General features: G+C 37.7%; 1 long non-coding RNA gene across 1 annotated transcript in view; it reads left to right on the plus strand.

The window, feature by feature from the left end:
* The first annotated feature begins 2,108 nt into the window (after nt 1-2,108).
* Nucleotides 2,109-24,665, plus strand: part of LOC121012507 (uncharacterized) — a 72,753-nt gene continuing 50,196 nt past the window's right edge. Inside the window, exons 1-2 of the long non-coding RNA XR_005782149.1 lie at nt 2,109-2,400; nt 3,662-3,708. This is a non-coding gene — a long non-coding RNA (uncharacterized LOC121012507). The remainder of the gene's footprint in view (nt 2,401-3,661; nt 3,709-24,665) is intronic.

Here is a 24,665-nt window from a genome sequence, read left to right on the forward strand (position 1 = left end):
ATAATGAAAGATTTCCACTCAAATATTTAACCTTAATCTCTTGAAAGCACCCCCACACACACACTTAGTGCTCCAACAATATGGAACAGTCTTATATTTTCTGAAGCACCATTCTTTCTATGCCTTTGACTGTGTACATGCTGTGCTCTGGTTGACACGGTCTATCTTTTGTCTGCCTGCCTAACTCTCTAGTCATCCTTGAAAACACAGCCTAGAAATGTCCTCCCCCAAGAAGCTGTCCTTCTTTCTCCCAACTCCCTTGCCTCCAAAACTGTAACCACTCCAGGAATTTACTGGAGTACAAGCTATATACTTTCAATGCTACTGTTAGTGAGCTGTTCAGTATTGTGATTTGTTTATTTTAAAGTCTGATTTCCCTCTGAGATAATGAGCTCCTTGTCTGGTTTGGGGCTGTATTTTATTCATGTGTACATTCCCGCACTCTCACATCCAGCCTGCTACACTGGTAGTTGGTCAAGGAAGGCAATTAATTTAATTGAGTGCTGAATATTTCTTTATGAATGACTTCTATTGTATTTTATTTTTAATAAGATGTTCATTTAATAATATATTTATGTTTAATAATATGTTCATTTAACATTTTAAAAATTATTAAAAAATAATGTAAAAAATTTGAAATCCCAAACATGACACAAATACCAAATTTGCAGTTTTCGTTTATGGAGAAATAGTCACAATGACAGAAATGCATTATTGAAAGTCGATTTGCAGTAGTATCAATAACCAGGAAATGCTCCCAGCCATTCACTAGAAGTATCAGTGTTCATAATACTGATCGTTCGAGCGTGTTTGACCCAATTCCTTAGCCTACTCTTAATGAGGATGGGCTCTAGACTCAGGGGTTCCTAACTTCCTAAATCTTGAGGGATGGGGTGGGGGTGGGGGGTAGGAGTGGTTGTAGTCCCTTTCTTTAGAACAGAGAATCAGTGGTCTTGTGACTCACCATTTTTTTTTTTTTTTTCTTTTAGCAAGAGAATGTGTAAACCCCAAAGGCTCAACTGTGGCCACGCCAGCGTGAAAACACCAGGGAGCCCAGGCAGGCTGTGAGGTGGAGGCTTGTGGACCTCAACAGGCCTTTGGAAGCCTCTCTCCCTGCAAGGCAGAAAGACAAGATGGAAGCAGACCCTGGGAGAAATAGTGAGGGTGAGGCTGTCACAGATTCCAGTATCATTAGAAAAACAAGGAACCCACTGATAGCTGAGACCTTTAGAGAATATCCATTCTCATTTATATCCCCCCCCCCCCACCTCCTGTGAGTGCGGAATGTGGGTGGGCAGCCTGTGTTTAAAATGGAGGTCCTTAGTGGCTGCTTTCCCTCAGAATCCTGTTTCTCCGCAGTGAAGTTTAAGTAAATTGTTGTTTTCTTGACTTGTACAGGAGTATACACAAAGGCAATAAAAAAGTAGCGTAAATATCCATAAAGCGCTTAATGACACCTCTGTCATCTGTTTCCCGCAAGATCCTAAATCGGGGTGGTCATCCACCACCCACCCTGAGTGGGCGATCGGCTAATTGGTTCATGTGTGTATGGGTACTTTCCAGATCGAGCTGTGCACCGAATACTAAACGTCCTCCTCCTCATTCCCCCTCCCTTCCTCGATTCACTCTTCTCGGGAGGGCGTGTGTATGCGAGTCCGCGTCGGCGTGTGTATGCGAGTCCGAGTCCGCGTGTGTATATTTAGCAAAGGCGCGTGTATGAAACTAGCCCCCTTGTAACCCATTCCCCACTCTAAAGGAAGCATCCCTTGAGCAAGATGCGTCTCTAATCTGTCCCAGGCTGAGGTGTTCTCTCCACGTTGATTAGGGGACTAACTTCCAGACAGCTGATATGTAGGTTTCCCGGGAGGGCGACCTGACTTTTAGCGCGCTGCTTTCTTCCAGGGGTGTGCAAGGGTTGGTGCTTGCCGGAGTGTGTGTGCTCGCCCAAGAGACAGTTGGGGAGGGAGAGAGCGACTGGGTGAAGGAAGGAGGGAGAGAGAGAGAACGCGCGCGAGAGAGGAGAAAAGGAGAGGAGAGAGGAGAGACAGAGAGAGAGAGAGAGACAGAGAGACACAGAGAGAGAGGAATTAGAAGAGGACGTGGGAGGGGAGGGGAAAGAGGGAAGGAGATTCCTGATTCCTGCCTTGTGCAGGTGGCGCCCGCAGCTTGAGAAAACAGCAGCCTCCACCCCCTCGGCCCGGTGATTGGCTGGTTTTTCTCATTTTCCAGCGAGGAAGCGGAAAGGACAAGCGACATCCCGGAGCTCAATTGCACAAGTGGCCACCACCTCCGATGCACAAGGGGGCTCATCTGAAAAGAAAGCTTAGCCCCAGAGAAGTGGTGTGGAGCGCCGCGGGTCGTGCGGGTGTGAACAGCACGCGAGGGCACCGGGTCTCACAGGTGTGGACTCAGGGGCTTAGGAGCTGAGGAAGCCGCCGCTTCACTTCACAGACACTCCAACTCCGCGGAGGGATCCCCGTTCCATTTACTAGTAACATTTTGTAGATTCCTTCCCCTCGGCTGTCCCTCCCCCCACTTTCCTATCAAGAGAACTTGCGGAGCTGGTGCCTCCAGGACTTTCCTGGGCACCCAACATGCGCTCCTTCAGGAAGAGGCGGGCAAGTCTGCTCCTGATCTTTTTACAAAGCAAAAGAAATAGCGACAACTGAGGGACAGAGGGAAATACAACTCAGAGGATGATTCAGGATATGACATAAAGTCAAGCCATGCATGAAAGGTGAATGTAGATGGGAGAGAGGATTGGGACAGTATATAGTATATATGTGTTCCTATGGGCTTGTGTGTTAGTATCATGAATTAAAGACAAAGGCTGTTGTTGAGATGTGTGTGTGCTTCTCTACACTTTTCCCGGTAAAAGTTCAACATCGCCATCGCAGCAGTAGTGACAGTTGTGTTGGCATCTCCGGCTCCCCATGCCAAGGGAGAAGTTATTGCAGAAATGTCTACAAAAACCCTTGTTCCCCTCCTCTGTGAGCAGAGCCCAAAGGAAAAGTCTTATTCACCATCCTGGTGCCCTTCCTGCCCTTTCAGTCTGGTGAGATACAAGCTGGTTTCCTAAAAGACTGCGGTGAAAGCCCCGAAGCAGAGAATGCTTGCCTCCTCTGTTTCTCACCTACTTTCTGGCTACTGCAGATATATGTATTGAATCACAAATGCTCTTTCTTGGAGTAAAGATCTCTCTGTGTTTGGGCGTCGCTGTAGAAACTGGCTACCGGACACAAAGATTTAATAACTCTCTCCTGTGTTTGTCCAGATGATGTCTTTAATTTACTGAATACCACCTCTGTGGTTTTGAAGTTTACCCAGGAGGTGGCTACGGTTTTGTGTTGTTGACATAGCTTAGAACTATTTCTGAACATGTGAACCTGGTTTATTTAATGGTAAATTTCTGGAAATCCTACTCCTCTTATGAGGAAATTTACATGGCAAAAAAGTGTAGGTGTAGGTGTTTGTCCCAATGTAAATTTACTTCCTTTATTCTTCAGGCTTTCTTTCTGCCACTCATCCAGTATCTTTAAGATGTGTAGAAAAAAATTGCATTTATAACTTATCTTAACCATGAGTCCAAATAAACTATGTATTATCCTACTTAAATTTTATTTTACTTCATGAAGGTAGCACTTTTTGTGTTCCATTTCAGAGATGATGAACTCTGTTTGAACCGATCTCTCATTAAGAGTTCTTAAGGTAAGATTAAAATCTTTACACTTCTCCAGACTTTTGCAAAATTAATTCCTCTTTGGTTGTGGAAACTCCTTGAGTTTCTTTAATAATGCATAATGAATTTCACATCTTGTCATGGATATCTTGTGCTAGGCCAACATATTAAATAGTGATTTATACTTTAAATAGATATATATTCTAATAAAAGCTCAACTTAATGGTGCTCAGTGAATGATGAAAATATGTAACCGTAACCATTATGTGACTGGCAAGTCCAGGGAACTACTTGTGGGTTTTGAATACTGTCTTCACAATGATCGAATGCAATATTCAACAAAGAAGCTGTTTTTACCATCTGATTTTTTTTTTTTTTTAGTACTTACTTGTCTCCCAGGGAGAATTTAAAACCATACATTCTTATTATTTTAAATTAAAAGATATGCCTTCTTATGGGAAGTTTTTTCCCCCATATTAGCTGTATGGAAAACTGAATTGAAGGTAAAGCTAATCTCAGGATATATTTGCAAAACCTTTAAGTTTATCTTTTTATGGAAACATGATTTGCTACTCATGTTTCTGCCATTCTTTTACACTGATGAAATGTTTATCAACTATTGCCTGTATACAGAACTCTCTGACAAAATCCTTACTCTTAAAAGGAGAGATTGGAAAATAAAACAGCAAATAAAATTAGGTACTAGGAGAAAATTTTTTTTTTAAATGTAATGGGGTTAAAAAGGAGAGTTTACTTATTTCATTCTGCTGGAAAGTCCTCCTGGGCTAATGATGAATATGAAACGTTAATGGACTCTCTCTGAAAGATAGAATTTTCACATTAAAATTATGAAAAAGGGAAAAGGCAGAGGGGGCAGGTGAAGAAAGTGAAGGCTCTGTTCAGGAACAAGTTTGGATGGAACTTTGTTGATATGTCAGGAAGTAGACAAAAATGTCTTGAAGTACTGGAGATAGGTGGAAGGTGGGTGGACCTGGCTTTCACTCGCCATAACTTGATCTAAACCCTTCCTAAGAAGCACATTCTCTTCATGCTCTTCATGGAAGAGCAGGAGGGTTCCATAGTATCAAAAGTATCAAATAGTACATGGCATGAGAAGCCACTGGAGTAGGTGAAGAACCATTTGGCGGGAAGCTGCCCTTGCCCTAATGAGAGAGGCAGGTGTGTTGGAGACATTTCGCAGAGCATCTGTGGTGACCATCAGAGGTAGGGAGAAAAGACTAGTGGTTTCCGTAATGATACTTGGTAATAAATACCACTACTACTACTACTACTAAAAGCTAAGGGTCCATAGCTTTTTCTTTTAAAATATCAAGAAGAAAAAACTCAACTGTTGCATTACTCATTCTCTCCACCTCCATGTACAAAAAAGTCTTCATTTCAGCTTCCTTGCTCTGAATATTTCTTTAACTTTTTTATCTATTTATTTTTGAGAGAGAGACAGACAGACAGAACATGAGTAGTGGTGGGGCAGAGAGAGAGGGAGACACAGAATCCAACACAGAATCTGACATAGAATCCGAAGCAGGCTCCAGGCTTTGAGCTGTCAGCAGAGTCCAATGCGGGACTCAGACTCATTTCCTGTGAGATCATGTCCTGCTTAACCAACTGAGCCGCCCAGGCGTCCCTCCTTGTTCTGATTATTACATGCCCATAACAGGGACAGCATAGTCCAAGTGACCTGTAAATGGGGAATACTATGTAGAAAGAAGAAAAGACCAAGGGCCTCAGGCCATCCTCTTTAGGGGATGGTGGGGGGGAAGAGGAGGTTATGAAGATGTAAGATTTTCTAGTAGAAGGTGTTCTCAACGATAAACCAAACTGGGTGGTAAAGTGGTAAGGACAGGTTTCATTCAGCACCTACTCCAACAGGGAAAAGAGGCAAGCACAGACAACTCAAATCCTCAAAACAAAAAGCAGATCTTCTAAAGGCTGACGGGTGGGTACTAGAAGAAAAACGCTGAAAGGTGTTGAGGGGGGTTGGTCCCTGTGACTTGTTAATTGGTGCATATCCAGAGGAGAAACAAACTTCTATTTATATGAAAGGAGGCAGTGTCCAGTAGATGTAAGGCACCCACTGAAGTTGGGCCCTCATCCTCCCACAGGGACTGGGAGCCAGACCAGGGCTACCTCAGCGCATTTTAAAGAGATTGCTGTCCTGTTCTTGAAAAACAACAACAACAACAAACAAACACTGGGGTGGTATTTAACATTTCAAAGGTGCCAGCTTTCTAAAATAACTGCTCTAGGAAAGGTTTCAGGGGCCTATTGTAGGGTTTTGGCTGAAACAAACAGTAAATTCTGTCAGCACTGAGATTTCTCAGGAAGGCATTCAAAATGGGGTGGAATCATCCTAGACCCATCATCAAGACATGCTAGAATTTGGTCATGATTGTGAATAGATGAGTTGGGCAGGTGTCATCATGTCTTGACAGATCCGCAGTTCTCAGTACACAGCCATTTGAACACAGGCAGGTAACGAAGAATTTTGCAATTATGAATTAATAAAGTAGGCTTAATGATAAGTCCATTTTTATGCTCTGTTTGTCAATACAGTAAAAAACCTTAATATTAGTGCATCCCAGCACAGGCCATGTTAGGAGATACTGTGTATTAATATCTATATCAATTCAGATTTTATTAATTGCTTACTATTGGCATGACACTGTCTTGAATCAACAGGGCATTTTAAAAGTCTATTTTAAGAAATCCATTAATTAATAATGTTCCTTTGAATTTTATTTTAGTAGTTGGCAGAAGTAATGGTGATTGTTTTCTTTATAGTTAGAACCTTATCATCAATGTGAAATATCATAATAACTGCATAATATTTTTTTCTGTTGCTGGCATATAACTAAAGTCCTATTGGTACATCTATTAAAACGTGGTACTGGTTACGGAAATCTTTTATTATAATCTAGGCATAATTGTAGAATAGTTTAGAAAAGACTAATTAATATTCTGTTCCTACTATCAAGGGGGAAACAATTTAAACTTAATTAATAAGCTATACATGCTCTTATTATTTTTCTAATAATGTAGTGTTCCCAAAATTAATGAAATAAACCTTCATAAAAGATGCAAGCTAAACTGACAATCCCTGGACAACAGGAAATGTATGTTGGATGTCTTCCCCGCCCCCTGCCCAGGGCCTAGAATACTATCTTTCACTTAGTACACATGCAGTAATCATGTATCAACTAATATGATAACTACACATGGAAATACTTTATTTTAAAAATTACAGGCTAGAGAATACCTGTAGATTTCTTGTGACAGATTGTATGTATTTGTCTTATCTTTGCATATGTTATGTTACCTGAGGGCAGAGATTGCTTTTAAACCAGCCATTAAATCTGTAGAATTGGAATGGAAATAAATTGTAAATTCACTGCCAATCAGTAGTGAGAAAAGTAACATCTAACAAACACGCACATTCCTTTCTACCAGGACTCTCTTCTCATTAAGCTTCTAGTGTGTATATACATTATCATTCATTTTGATTTTTGTTTATATACTTAAATTCACTAGCTCTGCTCCAAGCATTTGGCTGATAATTTTGTAATGCCAGTTTTTACTGCACTTTTTGGCTGCAATTGGTCCATCTGATCTGATCACTCTCCTTTTCAAAGTTACCATTCATGTGGTTTCAGCGATGGTTCCCTCTCTCTCTTTTTGTTCATGAGCTCTATTTCCTCCTTAAACATTTCATTCTCCAACATATCATTTATCACCTTCTAACATCTAGTGGATTCTCTTACTTTTCTCAATAGAATTTTATAAAACTTCACTCACTTTAAAAAAATAATATAAATCTGTAGCATCTAGCACAGTTTACTTGTGAATGAATGAATTCCCCAGCCTTCTATACTTCTTTCCACTCTTTATTTGGTTGATCTTATCTAGTCTCAAGATTTCAGGTGCCATGTATACGCTAATGACTACTAAGGTCTATAGCTCCAGGCCAGATTTCTTCCGTGCAATTGAAGCTCTTAATCCCAATGTGTTTAAAACTATACACATTTTTTTTTCTGTAAATGTTTCTAATACCCATTTTGCATTTTCTAAAAACCAAATTTAGGCATTTGGTAGTTACCCTTCCTCTTCCAGCAGCCATCATCCTGTCTGTCAGACACCAAACACTGGTGACTGTATATCCAACATGTTCTCAGATATATTCTCTGTAATCTTTAGTTCTGGTTTACACTGTCGTCAGCTATTCTCAAGGTGAACCTCTTGCTTGCAGTCCTGTACAACTTCTTTGACTATTTCTTTAAAACAAATGTTTCACTCCTTTCCTTCTTTGCTGCTCACCACTCTTTACCTCGGACTCATGAGTATTTCCCCACCTATGATAGAATCTCACCTCTACACTTTATCCAAAGTTCCATTTCCCTTCCTTTACTCTTCTGTTAGGGCTCAGCCTAGGCATTGTTTCCTCCAGTTACTCTTCCCTAACTTTGGCTTGTGTTAAGTGTCCTTCTTCAGTGCTTCAACATAGACTTTGCAAGTATCTGTCACTGTCCATCTCTATTCCTGGACTATGAATTCCTTGAGGGTATAAAATATCATGGATATCGCTGTAGTCCACAACAATGCCTAATACCTAGTCAATATGTTTTGGTCAAATAAATAATAAATGAGGGAATAAAGAAGAAGTTTTGCTTGGATTTATGTGAGAAAAGATACGTCTACTTGTTAAGAGGCAACATGGAATAGCACTGGGTCTGAAAGTCAGGAGAATTGTATTCTTCCATTATTAAAAAGGACATAAGAAAGAAAAAAAAAAACAAGGAACAAAGAGCCAAAGAAGGAAGAAAGGAAGGGAGGACAAAGAAAGAAAGGCAGAAAGAGAGAAAGAGAGAGATAAAGGGAAAGGAAGACTGTATGAAACCCTGGACATGTCACTTAATAGCCCTGGTCCTCAGTTGCCCTCATTGGTGAGATGAGAGGTTGAACCCCCTTATCTTATTTGTCCCTTCCAAGCTTAAAACCCTAAATTAATAAGAAATGAAATTTTGCATAGATTTTCACCTCACGTTACCATTTTTCTTAACATTGCACCTCATTGTTTTGGTTGGAGATTTTGAATTCCACAGAATACATTCTAAATCATGGTCAAATGAAAAAGCAGAAAGATATTTCAAAATTAAAAAGGGATTTCTTGGGGGCTCCTGGGTGGCTCAGTCAGTTGAGTATATTCTTGATATCAGTGCAGGTCTTGACCTCAGTGTCATGAGTTCAAGCCCCACACATCGGGCCCTACACTGAGCATGGAGCCTATTTAAAAAAGTGATTTCTAACAGGATGTACTTTTAAAATTATCCATATCATGATTCACAATTTGCCACTGTGAATGACTGAAGGTTGATTACAGACAGGAGCATTGTTTTTTTGAACATTCATTTTGAAACTATGCTTTTCGTTGTTGTTTGAAACAAAATCATTCCTACATGGCTTCAGACAGCTGCCAGTATCAAAATTTAATGCCATCTTTAGAAGAAAAAGACCTTTATTCTCCTGTGTTCCCCTGAAATGGTACCCTAGCTTTGTAAGTGCTGGGCACTTGCCCACCGCCTCTTAGCGTTCATGGGTCAGTGGAGAGAGTTCCAAGGGACTCCTGAGGGGCATTTCCAGTACCTGCCTCCTTAGGCCTTGCAGGCCAGCTTAAGAAAGTCTTGTGGATGATGTGCCAGCTCTAGATTTGGAATAGGGGCTATTTTGAGGCTGCTTTAAGGCCATCTTTTCTTGGCAGGGTCGCCCTCCTCTTTCATGCATTTTGTGATGAGACTTAAGCTATGCCATAGCAGAGACCGTAGCACCAGGCCAGAAGCCTTGCGCTGTTCACCCTTGCCCTACCTGTGAGTTGTGGCCCGCAGTGTTGAATATACGAATGATTGACATAAAATGTGACAAGTATTGGAATAGTCACTGGTACAAAGTCGGAGTTCATAAAAGGGAGTGTCTTCTGTCACTTCTTATTCTACTCTTCTCATCCTTTTCTCTTTTTGCTCTATTTTTCTTTGTCTAGTCAACCATTTCTCCTTTCTCCCTCCTTTTGTTCTCATTTTATCTTTTCTTGTGTATCTCTATAGGGAATGACCTTTATGACACTGGTGCCAGGGAAAATGACATATTGTGGTGACAATTTTACCGCTTGATGTTATGTTGGGATCATAAATCTCTGTTAACATTCAAACATACTGGAACAGAGCTCTGCTAAAGTACATTCACGTGCACCCCTTCACCAAATTATTACAAGTTTAATTATGAACTCTCTTGTGCAAATTGTAATGTCTGCAGATCATTTTAAGCAAGGATTTCATTATCTAAACTTAAGGGGAATGGAGATTGAGTGTTGTTCAATGCCACATCCTCACAGACTATCTACAGTGTCTAGATAGCCTCCCTCTTCATCCTCCATTGCGTACTCTTATTTTTCTTATCACTGACATTATAAACTTTGTTTTTCCAATGCATTTCTTCCTCCTCAGAAGCCAAGTCCACAAGGGAAAGATTTGTTTGGTTTTGTTCATTCCTTCAATAAATAGCCATTAAATGAGTGAATAAAAGAATGCATACTAAAATATAATGATGCCTCTGAACTGTTCACTAGAAATTATAGTTTGTTTGTTTTTTTTCATGTGTTACCTTTGCAGGAGAACTCAGACACTTGGCAATAACCTAGAATGCTAATTGCAATTACTTGCAAGTAAACTATTATCCTTTCTATGGTGGAGATGGAACTCATTGTTTTTCTACCTGCTCTGTGGGTTTTATAAGTCTGGTTCCAAAAGCGATACTAAAATAACTTGTCTTTATGATGTTAGCTCTGGGGAAGGACAAGTTGAATGTATTAATGGATGGCCTTCTCGAACCCTCTAGTGTAGCTTCACAGTGCCTACTCTTTCCTCCGTTCTCTACCCTACCCTGCCCATAAAGCAGCCCTAGGCCAACCCTGAAACATGAGCACTCTTTCCTGCATACTCTACATGCAATTATTGTTGAATAATCCATTTGGCAGTTACTCATGTACTTCTTTATAACATCACTTTTGCTATAGTTGTAAAATGTTATTTAACTTTTTATGTTGTTGTTTTCCTCAATTACATTTAAAACTCTTTGAAGGCAGTAACTATTTCTTATTCTTACTTAGCACAGTCCATATAATAGGAACTTAATAACTGTTTATCTTATCCGATACACCATGGCATACAACATTTATTATCTAAATCATTGATTCAATCTAAATTATGACTTTGCCTTTAAATGTAGATTAAAGTGCGTATCAGTTTTACTCGGATGCCATTTCTTTCAATACAGTTAGGTAGTAAAAGAGAACTCATTAGAATTTTATTATACCTTCATTACAACTGAAAGATCTTTTCTTAATTTAATTTAAGATCTCTGTAACAAATGCTCTTCAAATTACCAAACCTTTTTGGTAGATAATGTGTTCTTATTACCACTAAAGGAACTTGAGGGAAATAAATATTACAATATAAGAGAATGTAATAAATATGATATATAAGAATTATATATTCCTTTTCCTATATAAAGTGAAAAAATATTTCTATGAGTAAATACATATTAGATGAAATCTATTCAACTACTTCAAATATCTTTACAACCAACATAGATATGTGGGGAGATTATGGAAATTCTATTTTTATATATACACTATATGCATATGTATATATGTGGATGATACACATATTTGTGAGTGTGTATGTATATATATACATACATATACTTTTAAATTATGTATATAATTATGTAATTATACACTATAACTTTCAATAGCCTAGGTGTTGATCTACCTATTGGAATCCGAGAAGCAATTCATGTTTTCATATTGCCTACCCTAAAGAGATTCAGCAACTGAAATGATTTCCTAAGAAAATTAAAAAATTGTCAGAAAAAAACCATAGTGATGATAGTGATGAGTCATAATAAACTTTATCAACTTGTATCATATTTATGCAATTTTGGTCTTGGGATAAAACTAATTAGTTCAATACTATAACAAACTAATACAAGTATAACAAAAGACATAGGGAGATTTTAATATCTTAGAAACTAAGAGTTATAATACAGGTTTCTGTGAAGATCTTGGTTTCAAAATGACTTTAGGAAATTAGATTTTTGTGTCAGCTAAAGGGAAATAAATTCCACAACTAATCTTGATCCATACTGTAGATTCAGAGACACCTTTCTGGGTACTATTCCTCTGAGGGCTGATAATCAATTTGAATTGGTATATAAAATTCTGATCAATATATATTGCCATCTAACACCGATCACAAGGGAGTGATAAGGGTAACCCCTTAAAAATGTGGGTCATAAGGGAAAGTTTAATTCATATAACCTCAAATGAATAGCTAAGCACATCCGCGAATAAGGATACCTCTATACTCTGAAGTAATTGAGAAATGGACAAGGCTTTCCTTTTTCTCTCAATGTAAGTAGGCAGGTGACTAAAGCCTAGACCAGTGCCCCAAACTGGTTACTAAAGGGGGGGTCTGCCAAGCAGTTACTCAGGTAGCAGCATGGAGAACACCATGCCTGCTCCAAACCTGCTGAAGCTCAGAAAGAACAGTGATAGCAGCAGCACTGAACACATCATCCCTACCTAACAAGTGGAGGTAAGGATGTTAGACTTGTACTGAACAAACGGATTTCATGCCTTCCTTTGGGAAGCCAGGAAAAAGGTACTGATAAAGGCACAAGATTTCTATAGAAAATATTTTTTACATAATGGAACAAGAATGCAGAGGAGACTAGAAAAACAGTAGGTCTGCATTCTATTTCTTATACATGCTCTCACTTACTCACTTGTGGGCTGGTTTACCTCAGCACATGGTGGTGATCTCAACCTTTTATTCCTCACAAGCAGTTTCATTTTTTTTTTTTATCATCTCTAGTACTTATTGTTTCTAACTTATGTGCTGTCTGTCAGTGTGTTGGTGGATGCTCATTTGTTTTCTTAGATCTGTATTTCTCTTTTCATCTCATTCTGTCAGTTTAACATCTCTTTTTGCTCATATTTTAAGTTTAGGTTTATATTAATACTTTGCTAATGTGAGGGACACTGGGGATATTTTTTTTCTGATGTTTTGTCTTCTGCTAAGCCAAGTTTTCACCTCTCTTTTTCATTATTTCCTCCCTCATTTGATCTCTCCCTTCCTTACTTACAGTAACATGATGGTGGCATAGATGTTACACCATTTCTCTCCATCTTTCTCATGCTTGGGGACTTCAGTCATTTGGGGGATTTATTTATTTTTAAATTTTGACTTCCTTGTTTTTTTCTTCAATTCCTTCAATGAATATTTATCAAGTGCTGGCTGTATCCCTGGCAGTGTTATAGGTGCAGATGATACGGGATATATTGGGTAAACAAAGAAGGGCTTTTTTTATTACGTGTCATTTGTGCAGGGACCAAAACGACAAGAATGACTGCCCACTTGGTAATCTTTTTTTTTTTTAATGTTTATTTATTTATTTTGAGAGAGAGGGAGAGAGAGTGCAAGCAGAGGAGGAGCAGAGAGCGAGGGGAAGACATAAACCCAAGCATGCTCCATGCAGGCTCCAAGAAGAAACCCAACAGAGCCTGATGCGAGGCTTGATCTCACGAATTGTGAGATCATGACTTGAGCCAAAATCAAGAGTCTGAACCTTAACCGACTAAGCCACCCAGGCACCCCAGCCCATATGATAATCTTGAGAAGAAAAGCAAGGGCTTAGTGCTGGATGAAGGGAGTGATTGGAATGTTTTAGGGGAAAAAAAAGAAACAGAACTGGTCCACAATGAATAAAAGGGGCTAGGAAATTAGGTGCAGCTTGTGTGAGTCTTAATGCACCAGTATATGCATCTGCTAGTGCTCTCATAACAACATATCACAGATTGGGTGGCTTAAACAACAGAAATTAGGAGGCTAGAACGTGCTGGAGCTAGAAATCCAAGATCAAGGTGTTAGCAGGTTTGTTTTTTCCTGAGGCCTCTTTCCTCAGCTTGTAGATAGCCATCATCTCACGGTGTCCTTATATGTTAGATGGCCTTTTCTCTGTGTACACATACCCCAGGTGTTTCTTTTCATAAGGATATTTGTCCCATTATATGAGGGCCCTACTCTGATGATGTCATTTAACCTTCATTATTTATTTAAAGGATTTATATCCAAATATCATCACATTCTAAAGCATTGGCGGTAGGGCTCCAAATATAAATTTTGGAGAAGGATATTTTAATCCACGACCAAAATTAAGAAGTTGGATTTAATTCTAAGTGTTGTGGGAGGGGCCATGGTAGGATTTCGTACAGGGTGACTTCTTAAATGTGATTTGTTCATACCCTACTCTGAGTTGGAGTTTGGAGGCATTATTTTATGTTCACTTTTATGATTATGTCAGGTTTGGACATAGGACCATGGAGAATTCAATAGGGAGTGTGTAGCCTTTGATGGAGGAACTGGGTTTCGAATCTCTCTTTTGATCTTATGTTAAAGAGAATCTACCAGAGTTCTCTCCAGCAAATTTAAAATATGTTTTAATAACTTAGCTTAGAAACCCAAAGCTCTGATTGTTCAGTCTATTTTATCAGATGGTCTCTCCCTAGAAGCTGATTCAGCAGAAGGACAAGAAGGATTTCTGAGGTGTGGTGGGTGAAGGAGAAATGCCCTTGGGCTCTCAGTAAGGAGAGCCCTTATCCCCAGTACTCTGCTCCCTACAGAGGCTTGTAGTGTCTGAGTTCCCTATTTATTGCTTAGAATAATGATCTAGATAGAACTATGATGATTATACTCCCTCCAATTTTCTTTTAGTTTGAAGAGACAATATGAATGGGTACTGTCTCCTGAAACTTCTCCCTGCTTCAGCTGAAATCTCATTGTGATGATTTCATTAATTATTATGATTTTTTTTTTTGGAGGCCGTCTCCACCTCTCCATGTGCCATGTTCTACAATTCTGAATGCCAGTTAATATTCTCAGGGTTCTCTAACCACATTTTCTGATGCCTACTTTTTTTTCTGGAGGCTGATTGAATCAGTACACAGACATGTCAGAATTTTCACATGATTTCTTTTGCATCGCAACTTGTAAAATTTTATGGCAAAATGATATATCTCTTTTCTTGGTGGATTGGTGAAAAAATGCTGGTTTATTTATTATTATTATTATTAATTATGATTATTTTGTTCAGTATTGATAGAGGCAAAATCAGTGGCCTGGGTTAAATGAATCCTGAAGTCTAAGAATATTTTATACTACGTATTCATTCTTGTGGTGGCTTCATGTTTGGTTTTGTATTTGGTTCAGTTACATGGCAGCCCCTTCCTTCCTTTAATGTTAGATTGGCTTCACTTGGTATTTTTTAATTAAACAATGTTCCTGCCACTGGATTTGTGTTTTTTAATCAAGAAAACGAAGCAGAGCAATTAGTTGCTTGAAATTATAAACAAACGAAACCACACAGTTCTCAGCAGACATTGATTCTATTCTGACTCTTTTACATTCTAAATGAAGAAGGGAACTCATAAAAGACTCTGCTGTGAACAGAACAGACAGAGATAACACAGGCTCAGACACACTAGAGCTAATTACCTACAGTAAGTGATTTGAAGCAAGGCCAATAAGAGATTGAGGAGTAAGCATATTAAAGTCACTATAATAGAAGGCATGAAATGAGACAAAAGAAATGAGGGATGGAAATGTAATTCATGGAAGGGAAATCATACAAGAGATTAAGAAAATTATATTGCTATTGTGTTTTATTCTTGTTAAAGTGAATGACCTTCACTGGCAAAGATTTTGAATCTGGTGCTTGTAAGAGAGCACAGACTTGTCCAGTTGTCAATAGCATACGGGTTCCCTCCTTTTTCCTCCTTCTTGTCTTCCCAATCCCACCTCTTCCATTATCCCTTTCCTTCATGGTGTAAATAGACACATGGCAGAAAATTATAGGCATGTGAGAATTCAAAGAGCACATGTACTGTGGGCTATGCTTCTTTTTCCAATGCCATCCTCTTTCTTCAGTTACAAACAAAACTGCTGGTTTTATACATGAATAATTCTTCAATTGCTGAAAGGATGTGCTATCAAAACACATTTTTCCAAGTTTCACTGAACTGCTAGTTCCAGAAAGTCTGGCCTTCAGTTGGCTGAATATATATCTACATTGGTGGAAAGTCATTTTTCAGTAAGTCATAATTACAGACTTACACATGTGGATACTACGCTTTATTATTCCTGTGATAAGGCTGCAATGGGCCACATGGGTGGGTGGAGAAATGGAACATAAGTCAGGCAGTGTTTTAGATCTGTGTACTTTCTCCCTAGATACAAGGATTGTGCTAGAATCCACAAGACTTTAATGAATATGTACTTGACCAATAAACTGGAATGGAGGAAGGGTTAAAATCTAACAATCTTCTTTTTATTACTAAAGGTAAGAAAAAAGGAGAGAGACTAGGAAATTAGTCCAGCAGATAACAAAGTGTCATATTTTACAGAGATTATATTCTTGTCACATACTTTTTTATCTGTCATGCCATGATCTGATTCAGTCATTGTAGCAAAATTATAAATCTTAAAGATGTACGAGTTCTGGCATATTTCATATTTTTAAGAACTGTAAGAGGGGGCGCCTGGGTGGCTCAGTCGGTTAAGCGTCCGACTCCGGCTCAGGTCATGATCCTGCAGTCCGTGAGTTCGAGCCCCGCGTCAGGCTCTGTGCTGACAGCTCAGAGCCTGGAGCCTGCTTCTGATTCTGTGTCTGCCCCTCCCCTGCTCATGCTCTGTCTCTCTCTGTCTCAAAAATAAATAAAAATGTAAAAAAAAAAAATTTAAAAAAGCTGTAAGACGAGTACAGACATGTTTTGCAATCATTTTGGAATCAAAAAACAACAGTACAGTGTTAGGTAGGGTTTACTTTTCAGGAGCAATATCTACTCTTGCTGATTTAAATAGAAAGGGATTTATTACAGAGTACCGAATGATGTGAAGAATATTAGGCCAGTTGATAAAACAGACTTCAGGCTAAGAATCCAGCAACCATTTCTTAAATCACACCACAGACCTGGCCAGTCAAGGAAGTTACTGCTCCTGTGATACTGAGGATGATGCCTGTTGAATAGGGGTCAGATGCTTAGCTGCCTCTTTTAGGACATGGCTGCCTGTGCCTTAATCCACACCAGGAAAATGGCACCTCATGCTCTGCTTCTCTTCCCACTTTCCTCATGTCTAAATTCCAGTTTTCTAGGAGTTTATCTGATTGGTGAACCTAAATGACATTCAGGACTCCAAAAATACAGGAGTATGGGAAATACAATGTTTCGATTCCTAGTCTGTGCAGTATAGGAGACATACTAAAGAAGTTAGAATATCTAATAAATATGTCAGTCAAGCATCTGTAATTTTATACTATTGGGTTTTACATCACGGTCCCTTTAATTTCTTGGCACTCCATAGATTTCAAAGTGCCTTCCCAGTCATTAGTGCATTTGCTGATCACCACAAGATAATAATGGCTATAGGTCAGTTGTCTGATTCTCGGTTGTATTCGTACTGAGAAATAGTCTGTGGAAATACTTCTATCCATGCACCTTGTATTACATTTAAATGGTTATACAGTATTACATGACTTAAATATACCCCAAGTTATTTAACAGTCTACCATTAATGGACATTTATTGAGTTTCTACTTGTCTTCTATAAACAATGCTACAACAAATATCTTTGAACGTACATCCTTGTATGCCATTTTTTTCTTTTGCTCTATCAAAGGGTACTGGCTAGTCACCTCTTAATAACCATTTTACCTTCCTCCTTAGTAATATACCCCTTACATTTCAGATTAGCATATTTGTTTCTTGTGGTTAAAAGTGGCTATGTGATTTATTAAGCATAATTTCTAGGAAATGATCTTTTAATGCCCCCCTTTTATTAGCATACTAATTGAAGTGCCAATGTGGTGGCTGGAACTCAAATATTCATCCTGAGTCATGAGATGTAAGCTAGGGGCTAACGATGGCAGCTGTGGACAAAAACCTGATGACGATGGAGTATTCTAATCACATTATGTATTTCCAGGCTTATTTTATGTGAGACAGAGTCTTCTATTTTTTTCCATCACTGGCACATTAGATTTTCTTTTAATTGCAACCAAATGTATATGTTTTCATTTTAATTGTCAAATTATGTTCCAAAAAAGCTATAAATTTTACATTTTTATCAACAATGAATAAAAACATACTTTCCCCCACATTTTCACACTTTTACATTTTTGCCAATTAATGGATGAAAAATATTTATGTTAATTTAGTTTAGATTCCTTTAATATTGTCATTTGAGCATGTTTCCATTCGTATTTGGACATTCGCTCTGTTTATCTGTGAATTATTCTGCCATATTGAGTTGTGTATCTTTTTTTCTTAAAAGGTGAGGACTTTTCACAGGGTATTGATAATCTTTTATCTCTTAGCTGTCATATTACTATTATAAAATTTCTCAAACATGTTTAACAGTAACAGTAACTTCAGTTATATTTCTAAATTTCTTTTTATTGAAATCTTTTTAGTGTTTCTTAACCAAGTGTATTTTTTTGGTAAATTATATTTATTATATTAAAATAAGATCCTTCTGTTGCCATTTAACATTTCTCTTTTTTAAAATAAGAAATGACAGGCAATTTTATGAAATACTGAAAAGAAGTGCCAGATAGAATTTTTTTAATTCTAAAAAGAAGAGCAAGATCAAATATTCTTATTCATGTCAAGTTTCTAAAGTTGAGGTCCATGTACTATATCAGGAAGATATGACGAATGCAATGACAAGGTAACTAAGGTGAAGATAGAACCCCAAAACAGAGAGTCCCAACAGGAAAGAGCACATTACCAGTCTCCCTTCTAAGTCCCATCGCAAAGCAATTTTCCTTTCATTGGTGCTTGGCTATGTATGTATCTTGGTAAAGACGAATAAAAGTTCTAGAATATGCTGATTACAATGGTTGTGCCACATGGAGTTGTTTTATGACTTATAAGAACATATAAATCAAATTTTGTTTTCTAATAATTAGGTAATTCCTAGGATTTTACTCTTAACTCGAATGTTCTTCAGAATAAAGTAAATGTTATGCTGCTTATGGTTTCTTACAAATACAAAACTCTTAACTAGGCTCAGTTCTAGAAAACCAACACTAACTAACACGCAGATGTCTAACTCTGTGTTACTAGATTCAAGGCCAGTCTGATGCTAGATCTTTGTGAGATATGACTGTACCTTTTTTTTTTTTTTTCATTTCATGTTGCTGGGTGTCGTAAACATTTCACTTTGAATCCCAGGAATTCAAGGAACTTTTCTGCATCTCTATTTCCTCATCTATAAGCCCTAACTTCCATCTTGAGGAGAACAGATACATTAATAAATGTGGAGGTACTTAATTCACTTTCTGGCACATGATAGATTCTCAGTACACATAAGCTTCACTGATTTCTCATGTGATGCTATTGAGAAGATGATCTGAGTTCATGTAAACACACACACACACACACACACACACACACACACACACACACCACGTTCTTCACCTTAAAGTAGTGGTTCTTAGCTCAGGACAACTTTGTGCCCTACTCCCAAATGCCCAGGGGACATTTGGGTATGTCTGGAGGCATTTTGGTTGTCACAGCTGGGAGGAGAGGTACTACTGGCATTTGTTGGGTGAGGCCAGGAATGTTAGTAAACATCATACAGTGCACAGGACAGCCCCCCCCCACAGCAGAGAATTATCCAGGTCAAAATGTCAATGGTGCCCTGCTCTAAAGGAACTTGCCATCTAAAAATATCAAAGTATGTTCCTGACTAGATTGGAAACAAAACTGAAAGCATGACCCAATAAGCTTGTTACATTCTGGCATTCTCTCTTTGACAATGGTTTGAAGGAGATGCGTTATGTAATTTTTGCCTAGGCAACAGGAAGCCTTTCTACTAGGATCTGGGAAATCCTTCAGCACTCACCTTCAGCAATATCAGCATCAGCCTCAGAGTATGAAGACCCAGGTTTGTCCACATATTGATCTGTTTAAGGCAACTTGGCTCAAGGTGCATGATCATCTCTTCTCTGCACCATATGGCTTTCAATGGTCAATGAACCTCTAACATTATCTGTCCTGCACAGGGCAAGATTACTCACAGAGTATAGATTAACCACAAAGATTGTAGCTGTCCTGCAATAAATATGCCATAGAAGAAAAGGACTGACTGCTGGTGTTTGAATGAGGCACTAGGTGGATAGGGTACCTATTCATTTGATTTGTGTGACAAGGGATGTAGTTTTTATGATTTATTCAAGGGAGAAAATTCCACATCCTTTTTAATAAAGCAGGATATACAATGAAGAAAATGTATTTTTATGAGTGCACTTTGGGAGTAGCTTGGCATTTCTTTTATTTTTCTATCAGAGTTTTTTGCAAGTTTCTCCTTGATGCTTCCATAAATCAATAGCTGACTTATGAAATGCAGATTCTGAACACTCTGTAAAATCACAAAAACCTTCTATAAGGTAATTATAATTGATTAATGTAAGCACAACTTCCCTATCCTCAAAATCTGCATGTTTTAAATGGGTAATTTTTAAATGTAAATATCTCTAAGCCTGTATATATCAAATAAATTGTAAGCTTTTGTATAGAAATAGTAATTCATCTGCATATTCCATTCCATGTATTGGTGCAATATATAATCTCTACATAAATCCATTTAAGTATTTCCAGTAAAAAAAAAAAAAACCAAAAAACTATGCAAATTAAAATATTATTGTGTAAACTTCAGCTTCTGCCTGTCTCAATAACTGCTTTTTATTTATGCTAACATAATACAATTTTGAGAAAATTACTGTTCTTAATAATATATTGTATTATGTCATACAGATTTTCTTCTCAAGGTATGACAAGTTTACGAATTAAAATTAGGCAGTATAAAACTATTTGTTAGCAATATGGCAAACTTCAAATCTCTTAACCCATGCTGATAAGAAATATAAGTGTATCAAAAAGCCAACAGGACATATTTTGCAAAGTTTCCAAAGACAGATTCTACCACTGAATACAGCAGTTGTGCATATTAGTATTAATCTGCTAGCTCAGAGCTTAAAAGCAGTTGGACTTTATAGGTCCAATACCATAGAGAAATGTGTGAATTTACCTGATCACTTAGATTATAATCAATCACTGTCCTGTTATTATATCAAAAAACAAACAATAGCAATTCTTAGTAACTCATAAAGGTTTGCAAGTTTATGGTTGATAACCAGAAGCACATAATCCTAGAGAAATAAGTGTGAATTTATACTGGCATTTTCTTATGTGGGCCTCCAAGTAAAACTTATTAGCAGATATTTTGCTCCCACTTAACTGGACTGTGAAATTGTCCTGCCTTTTGTGTCACCTGCAGTGAAATTTTCTTAAGCATTTGCTCTATGGAGACTAACACAAGTCCCTGGAATTCAGAATTGGAACTGTCTATGCAAATTTGTGTCCTAGCCCTCTATTCTGATTCTAGATCCGTTTTTCTGCACTCTCTCATCCAATCTATTCTCTTGGCTTTCATCTCTACTAGGAAATGGAGAGAAGAAATGTTTCATAGTCTGGGCATGGTGCTTTTCCCGTTGGCTGGGGAGACAGCATTCTCTTGCTTCCCCTTCCTCCTGATGTACATCTATTTCAGCTTCTCTCTCTCACCTACCAATTTCAGTCTCTGTGCAAGTTGTTTTTTATCTCCGTCCTTCCCTGACACACTGAGCCTCGATGCCTCAAAGGAAGCCTCATTTAAAATGGAATCCTTAAAAGGGAACCCAATCACTGATAACATAATGAGCCTGAAGAAGGAAGACTTTCTTCTTTTGATGAATGGATAAAGAAATTGTGGTTTATATACACTATGGAATACTACGTGGCAATGAGAAAAAATGAAATATGGCCTTTTGTAGCAACGTGGATGGAACTGGAGAGTGTGATGCTAAGTGAAATAAGCCATACAGAGAAAGACAGATACCATATGGTTTCACTCTTATGTGGATCCTGAGAAACTTAACAGGAACCCATGGGGGAGGGGAAGGAAAAAAAAAAAAAAAGAGGTTAGAGTGGGAGAGAGCCAAAGCATAAGAGACTGTTGAGAACTGAGAGCAAACTGAGGGTTGATGGGGGGTGGGAGGGAGGAGAGGGTGGGTGATGGGTATTGAGGAGGGCACCTTTTGGGATGAGCACTGGGTGTTGTATGGAAACCAATTTGACAATAAATTTCATAAAAAAAATAAATAAATAAATAAATAAAAAAAATAAAACAAAATAAAAAAAAATAAAACCAAAGAAAATAAAAAAAAAAAAGAAAAAGAAAAAGAAAGATCTCTCCCTGCCTCAGCAACAATGCACGAACCACCGTTTGCTGCCAATGAGAAATACCCATAACTTTGAAATCATGTTCTTCTGCAATGAACTTTTGTTCAAAACAATCCTTCCCAATTTTCTTCTAAACTATAATAAAAGCTGACCTTCCTTTGTCGTTTCAAACTTGCCTATGGTTTTTCCATAGTTTGCTTGCCCTGAATTGCGGTTCTTCTGCTATGCCCCAATAAACTCATTTCACTGATAAAATAAATGGCCCTTTTATTTTTACGGTTGACACTTTCAGAAAACTTAGCTTCAAGTAGGTTTTTTGTTTGTTCTTATTATTGTCTTTTACCTTGCAAGGAGAAAAATGCTAAACATTTGACTATCTGCTTGAAATAGAAAGAGGGGAGAGGAAGGACAGGAGGGAGAAAACAGCTACAGAGTAAACAAATGTATCTGCTTATATTTTCTTTTCCTTTAACAAAGGAACTTAGAAATCCTAATAGTGGAAGGAAAAAGACTATATATGAAATTGATGGATATAACTTCTTTCATGACTTTATCATTTTTTAATTCCCCATAAAAAGACATCTTACTTGCAATAGTTATTTTTTGGAATTAAAATGTTAATTATGAAAAGTATTAGAAAATATGGATTCAAATTAGGAGTTCTGCATTTTTAAAAATTTAACTACATCCTTTAATAAAAGAAATTCTTCACTGAAATAAACTACTGTCCTTTATCAACAAAGATAATTATTTTATGGCGTTTAATTAACAGCAAATAAGAACATGATGCCTGCATATCACCAACCCTACCCTCCATTTAAAGTAACATTATCAATACAGAGAGTTCTATATAATTAAAAAAAAAAAACTTGATACGTGAGTCACATTTCTGTTTTCAGTCCTAGACTCTGAGTTAACATATTTACTGAGTTATAAGTAACCTAAGGGTTTAGGGAGCTTCTAGTTTCTGACATTTTCATATTAAGAGCTTGAAAAATATATTTTCTCAAAATCTGTGACTTCCAGAATGGAGATTCTCTTAATGTTGCCAGGAAAACAAACAAAACAAAAAAATATAGCCTTAGAGTCTTTGTAAAGCTTTCCTTTAGTCACAAAATAAGACTCGTAGTTCCTGAAATGGTTCAGAAGGCACTGATTCTACCTTTGAATGAACATCCTGACATAAACTTTTAGGATTAACAGGAAGAGAAAGCAACACTCCAGCCATAAAACAAAGTACCATAATGGTACGTCCTTGTTGCCCAACTCTGTCATTAATATTTTCTGCTTCGAGTTCTGTGTCTCCCTGTCTCTCTGTCCCTCCCCCACTCATACTGTCACTCTCTCTCTGTCTCTCTCTCAAAAATGAATAAACATTAATTTTTTTTTTTAAAGGGACGCCTGGGTGGCTCAGTCTGTTAAGCATCTGACTTTGACTCAGGTCATGATTTCAAGGTTCGTGAGTTCAAGCCCCGCATCAGGCTCTGTGCTGACAGCTGGGAGCCTGGAGACTGCTTTGAGTTCTGTGTCTCCCTCGCTCTCTGTCCCTCCCCCGACTCACGCTGTCTCTCTCCCTCTCAAAAATGAATACACATTAAAAAATTGATTTTAATATTTTCCAAATGACATCTAGGAGAACGGAGCTTAAATTCACTCTTCAGTTATACTACCGTAAAGCTATGTTTGTGAGCTGTTAGGCCATCACTGTTCTTGGCATTAAAATAGATTCTTTGGCTTTTCTTTCACATCATCACTGTGATAAAAAATGAGATGGGGACAAAAATAAGATATTGTCAACATAAAGCAAGTTCTAAGCTGGATTAGGATAAAAACTCGAACCAATCCTTTTAAGTTGGTATACTGTTTAGCTGTTAAGTGTAAAAAAGACAAAACAAAAACAAAGAACCCTTCAAGCTGTTTCCAGTCTTCTTAATAAATATTATCATTTGGAATCTGGAAGTGAAAGAGCAAGTTTAAAGGGAAAGTGACACTCTTAACCTTACAATAAAACCAGACATTTGAATGTATTTTTGAACATTACAGAAGTGAGTGATATGTTCAAATTTGCTCTTTGAAAATTACTACTTGTCACCTATGCCAAAAATCTATCTCTATAGGTGACAATTACCTTGGGGATTATTTGTATTGGTAAATAAGAATAGTGCAGACTTCAGAGGCTAGGCACTGGATTTTTATTATTTCTTCCAAATATGTAAAATTATGTATAAGGAATTGTAATTTTGTTAATGCATATGCATATATTAAAAGAAAATATTGTTTTTGGTTTGTTTGGTTTTTGATAATTTCTTTGTCATAAACCTGTTGAGTAGAAGAGGAACCACAGTTCCACATACTATCTTTAGAACAATCTAGTATTCATTTGAATCCAGAAATTGAAACTTTTTTTCCTTAACAACACTCATCTGGTTTGGATGAATCAATCTGCTCAGTTTTCTCCTCTTTACACCTGCTCTTCCTAAGGCACTTTTTTTAATACCCAGCATAATGTTTATACTTCCTTAGTAGTGTCAGGAAATGGGTACTGGATCCTAATGATTTTCTCCGCATCATTTCTGG

The sequence above is a fragment of the Herpailurus yagouaroundi genome, unplaced genomic scaffold (genome assembly GCF_014898765.1).
Source record: "Herpailurus yagouaroundi ecotype Mexico unplaced genomic scaffold, PumYag 29, whole genome shotgun sequence".
Taxonomy (NCBI): domain Eukaryota; kingdom Metazoa; phylum Chordata; class Mammalia; order Carnivora; family Felidae; genus Herpailurus; species Herpailurus yagouaroundi.